Source organism: Eriocheir sinensis, chromosome 18, assembly GCF_024679095.1.
Source record: "Eriocheir sinensis breed Jianghai 21 chromosome 18, ASM2467909v1, whole genome shotgun sequence".
Taxonomy (NCBI): domain Eukaryota; kingdom Metazoa; phylum Arthropoda; class Malacostraca; order Decapoda; family Varunidae; genus Eriocheir; species Eriocheir sinensis.
Window position 1 is genome coordinate 6,346,779 of NC_066526.1, and position 6,000 is coordinate 6,352,778.

The following is a 6,000-nucleotide window of genomic DNA, read 5'->3' on the forward strand; positions in this document are numbered from 1 at the left end:
AATATTCCCCATCAGGAAAGCCTACCCTCGCTATAGGCCGAGCGTGGAAATAAATAGCAATATTCTTATATAAATCTTCCTTAACACTTTCCAAACCCCTTAATTCTTTATCGATGGACCTTCAATTTTCTATTACTGGTGGTGTCGTTTGTACTTTATTTGTCTTCTTTTATTTATTTATTCTTTTAGGGACTGCCTGTAGCGCCGGTAAACTATCTGGAGGGGTAGTCTCTTCGATGACCCCGGCACGTTGATGGCGCAGGCGAATTTTATTTATAGTGGCTGCCGTGATGTATGGCTTGCTGGGCCCATACTGCCCCCCGGTGCTCCTGTTGACCAAAGTCGCTGAAGTTAGAGTTGATTGAAGATCTGGGCAGCATGTGGGTAATCATCCCCCACTCGGCGATGGTTTAAAACTCTGCGTGTTTTGTTGGGATTCAAACCTTGGTCCACGGGCTCACCACGCCCGCACGCTGAACACTTTTCCATGGCAATCCCTCTTACGACTTTCACAGTCTGTGGATCTTTTGTTCGACGAATGTATTCGTTGTTGTTGTTTTGTTAGTTTGTTTCATGTTCTATTGGCGTCATTTTTTTAAGCGTAGAAGAAGATGCACACCACCTCGTGCCCCTCCAGTACTTAATAGGCTTGTCACAATTGGCTGAATATTGATTGCGTGCACTTAGATTTCACCATTCAATTATTGTGATAAGATTTGGTTTCGTGGGTGAAAACAGTGTGAAGTTGTTCACATTTTTATCAGCTTTTCTTTTTGTATTGCAGGTACAGTCAACTAGTGATGGCTTCTGGCAAGAAACTCAACTATGTGAATTTTGGATTCAAAAGCATTACTGGGAAAGGTGTAGCTAATCTTTAGTGTGTTAGTTGTAGTAAAACATTCACAGCTGAATTACTCAGCCCCAGTAATAGCCATCCTGAATATGTTGGCAAAGATCTTTCATTCTTTAGTCGGCGTCAGACAGATCTGAGGAGCCAGCGTCCTCCAGCGGCTCCAGTCATCAACAAAATGCAAGTAAGTGCTTTGAAAATTTTTGTAAGAGATGTTAAGCAGATATTCGTGCCTATTTTCATTATTGCCTACTTTTGTTATGTGTATTTTGTTTGGTTCCATGTTTATTGTGTCACACTCAATGAATACAAAAAATATCAACAGTCTGTAGAAGGCCATTCATAAGGATGCTGAATGAAAAGGGGTAATGACCGTAAAGAGTTTGGGAGCCACTGGCTTGGTGCCTCCTCCACCTCTTCCTCCTGCGCCCTAGATTCTTGTCGCGACAGTCTTGTATAGAATTCCCTCTTCCCGACTTCCTGGCGCATTGCTTCTCGTCTCACCTTTCCCCGCCACCCCCTTGCCCCCGCCGCCCCGTCACTTGGCCGCCCCGTGACCCGTGTGTGGCGTCAGGTGAGCCTTGATGTAAAGGTGAGCCTCAACGAGCCGCTCGGGGCAGGTAATGAGCCGCCAGCAGAGGCAGACATGGCGGAGCAGCGGCTCTCCCTGGCTGCCTCCGTCCCGCTAGAGTAAGGAGGAACACGTTTTTTAATGACGCCGAGAAAGATTATACAGCATAAATCATTGTTACTTGGCGATAATGGCGGCGCAGGTTGTCATTACGAGGACGTGAAGGCCGGCGCCGGGGGAAGACTCGGGGAAATTGAACCATGCGAAGGATCAAAGTATATTGCGAAGAAATTTGGTTTAAGAAGAAATAACGTTATGTAAATGTACTTGTAAAACGAGAGGTGAAGGGGATAGAGAACGTGGACGGTCCAGGGAGGCTACTCGTCCTTAGGGGTAAACTCGGTAGATGATAAGGGGCATTTTATTAAACCTCTGGGCGCCCACTAACATATATTTGACAAAGCTTTCGTAGGACGTGGGTATTTTAGATGGGTAGTTTCATGACCCTGGTGGTAGTTTGACGAAGCTTCTGTACAATGAAAGGTAAAACGGTACTCATGAAAGCCCAATTAACCTCCTCTTCGGCCTCTGAAAATAGATGATGTGAAAGGCAGAAGCGAGTGAAAATACCGACCTTAGGACCTCAAATGCGAAGGAAAAGGAGTGGGGAACTATCACATTTTGATAAGTTTTTCCTGTGCATTGTTTTAACCTTAGCCTTTCCTTCATTCCTTCGAGACCCCTCATATTTTTGTTGTTGTTGTTGTCGGTGAGCTTTGTTATAAAGTTTTACCTGACTTTCTTTCCTTCTCTTTCTTGTGTATGTGTGTGTGTGTGTGTGTGTGTGTGTGTGTGTGTGTGTGTGTGTGTGTGTGTGTCACTCACCCACTATCATCAACTCCTACTCCTGCCACACTTGTTCTTCCATCCTACGAATATCTCCAACATGATCCAGTCCTTTTGTCTTCAGCTTCTTACCCTCACACCCAGTCCTCTTTCCACCCACGACCTTTTCAAACTATTCCTCCCAGCCCCTTTTGCCCATCACTTTTCATCCTTCTATTCCTTTTAGCATACGAGTACAGTCTCATTTTTCGTCTTATTCTATCTTCTTTCCTCCACACTCATCTCCTCCACTCGCACCCCCTTCGAGTTCGTGCCTTTCCCTCACACTCTCTCCCGCTCACACTCTTTCCTCCTACCAATCTCACTAACGTACAGAACACCCTTGACTGTCTTCTGTCGTCATCGGTCGCTGTTAAGGATCTCCTACTCTTTATCATCCTCCGCGCCTCACCCCCTGTTGCTCTGACTGACTAATATCCAGCAGGAGGCGCCGCTGTGGGGGTGAAAATGACAAGAAATGGTAAGGCAAAGCGAGCGAGTGGTTCAGGCTACAGGCGACCGTTTGTAAGGAAGAAAGGTGTTTGTGGGTGTGGAGACTCGCAACGGTGCCAGATTCTCGTACTCAGCCGATTATATTTCCCGACTTCCTGCCCCAAAACTGTCTTCTGGGCTCCAGTAAAGAAACTCATTTAGTTATCGTTAAAAGAGTTAGATCCTGATGCTTCTTGGCAATAGTTAGGCGTCAGAAACCGGTAAATATTATACTCTTGAGTACGACAATCTGGCAACGGTGGTGGAGAGTTCACGTATGTTTGTGTTTATTGGTCTATTATCTATTATTTGTTGATCTGTTGTAATAATGTGACTGTGAAGTGTTGATAGGTGTTTGTCTACGGTCAGTTTTGCAGTACATTTCCTCAATTCATTTATTTTCATGACTGAGGAGAGTTCGCGTGTATGTTTATTATAGCATCATTTATCTGTTTACCAGTATGTTTAGCTTTAGACTCCACGTGTGTCGGTAAATATCGCTGCATTACTCGTCTTTTGCATGTCAACATCATAGCCTTAGACTCCACGTGTGTCGGTAAATATCGCTGCATTTCTCGTCTTTTGCGTGTCAACATCATAGCCTTAGACTCCACGTGTGTCGGTAAATATCGCTGCATTACCCGCCTTTTGCATGTCAACATCATAGCCTTAGACTCTACGTGTGTCGGTAAATATCGCTGCATTACCCGCCTTTTGCATGTCAACATCATAGCCTTAGACTCCACGTGTGTCGGTAAATATCGCTGCATTACCCGCCTTTTGCATGTCAACATCATAGCCTTAGACTCCACGTGTGTCGGTAAATATCGCTGCATTTCTCGTCTTTTGCATGTTAATATCATAGCCTTAGACTCCATGTGTGTCGGTAAATATCGCTGCATTTCTCGTCTTTTGCATGTCAACATCATAGCCTTAGACTCCACGTGTGTCGGTAAATATCGCTGCATTTCTCGTCTTTTGCATGTCAATATCATAGCCTTAGACTCCACGTGTGTCGGTAAATATCGCTGCATTACCCGTCTTTTGCATGTCAATATCATAGCCTTAGACTCCACGTGTGTCGGTAAATATCGCTGCATTACCCGTCTTTTGCATGTCAATATCATAGCCTTAGACTTCACGTGTGTCGGTAAATATCGCTGCATTACCCGCCTTTTGCATGTCAATATCATAGCCTTAGACTCCACGTGTGTCGGTAAATATCGCTGCATTACTCGTCGTTTGCGTGTCATTATCACATCATCTTTTTCATGAGCTGTGCGTATTAAGAATAACTTTTTTCCCCCTATTTCTCTTCCCGTTATAAGAGACGACTAAAAAGGTATCATGTCGTACGAAACAGGATACGACTCGGGTCTGACGCCAAGTCACTATCCCTGCTCATATGTATATTATAAATCTCTGAAAAACTTGCAACCTTTCTTCCTTGCCTCTTCTTTGGGAATGAACCCGCCGATATTGATGATGAGGAAGATGATGATGATGATGATGATGAGGAGGAGGAGGAGGAGGAGGAGACTATCATTTACAACTCATGCCTCGTCGCTCCACTTACTTAACTCCGCTCCAGTGCGTCTATTTTGCTGTCTACTGTAAACCGGATTCAGTATAAGACTTCATGAGGTCATAAACACCACACATCATCTCAATATTTAATTCGGTTTAGCACAAGTACCTGGACTGACGTGTTCCAGATTTTTTGATACACAAAAAACAAAAACAAACCCGTAATTCGGCGCCCCTTGTACGAGTGTTTCCTACATCATCGTTCCTAAAGACCGGATGAAAAATTATTACCATTAGCACAGCGGCCTCGACCACAGGTATGCAGGAACCTCCTCGACACACCTGCAACTGAACCAGATTGCCTGATATAACTCTTTGCTTATGATGCCTTGCGGAGAGTGTGATTTTTAATGGCTGATGCGCTGTATATCACAAGTATTATAATTAAGCCATTCAAGAAGCTCGCACATACTTGCCTTGATTTTATGGTTCACTACTGACAAGCAACACACAAACCAAGATCTTGAGCCAGCGAAAGTGCACAAGAATGAGACGCTCTTTTTTAGACGCTTTCGACTCTCATAATAAATATTTCCAGAGGCCACAAAGAAAAAATTAGTCGGGCTCTCTTGGTGTTTCTCAGAAACCTTGTCAGACTATCACTAGTGGTATTACACTGCTCAGTGTGCCAGGCAAGGTGCTTGTCCCTCTATTGCTGATGCGGACCCCCAGCCAGTTCCTGAAGCTGAAGAGACATGAGCAGTCCGGGTTCACGCCTGGCAAGTCGACAACTGACCGTATCATAGCGCTTCGCGTACTGGTGGAGCGCCGACGTGAGTTTCAACAAGGGATGCTTGCAGCCTATGTCGATCTCAAGTCTTGAGGCACTCTTGGATCTCCTGCGACTCCGAGGGACTCCTGTGAGGACTATTGGTTTGCTGACTGGCCTGTATTCTGGGACTGAGAGTGCTGTGAAGTGTGTGTGTGTGTGTGTGTGTGTGTGTTGGGGGGGGGGGGGGACTTGTCCGTCTTCTTTTCCGTGAATGCGGGAGTAAGGCAGGGCTGTGTCCTTGCCCTATCGCTTTTCAACACTTGTATAGACAGGGTACTAGGCAAAGTTGTGGACCTGAGTCATTATGGATCATCTATTAGCAATTCCATGGTCACTGACCTTGTTTTTGCTGATGATGCAGTAATCCTGGCGGAGTCGCTGGAAGTTCTGGTGATAGCTCTCGAGGCACTGCACAAGGAGGCGAAGCCCTTGGGACTTCAGGTGTCCTGGGCCAAGACCAAGGTACAGGTGGCTGGAGGCTTGCTGGATGACACAGTACAGTCTGTTCATGCGTGTGGCGAGAACGTTGAGATCTCGGAAAATTTCACACACCTCGGTAGCGTAGTTCATAACAACAGCGAGTCTGGCCAGGAAGTCCTACGGTGGATTGGCCTGGCCCACGGTGTTATGGACTCACTCAACACGAGTATATGGCATTGTCGATACCTGTGCAGAAGGACAAGAATCCGGATCTTCAAATCACTTATGCTCCCTGTCTTATTCTAAGCCTGTGAGACATGGACGCTAAATAGGGACTTGGAGAGGCTTACTGATGCCGTTGATAATAAGTGTCTACACAGAATCATGGGATATCGCTGGAATGACTTTGTATCAAACCGGCGA

At 45.6% G+C, this 6,000-nt stretch overlaps 1 long non-coding RNA gene across 1 annotated transcript in view; it reads left to right on the forward strand.

Moving 5' to 3' along the window:
• The window catches only part of LOC127000259 (uncharacterized), a 67,786-nt gene extending 66,710 nt beyond the window's left edge, over nt 1-1,076 (forward strand). Inside the window, exon 2 of the long non-coding RNA XR_007753845.1 lies at nt 785-1,076. This is a non-coding gene — a long non-coding RNA (uncharacterized LOC127000259). The remainder of the gene's footprint in view (nt 1-784) is intronic.
• The last annotated feature ends 4,924 nt before the right edge of the window (nt 1,077-6,000 follow it).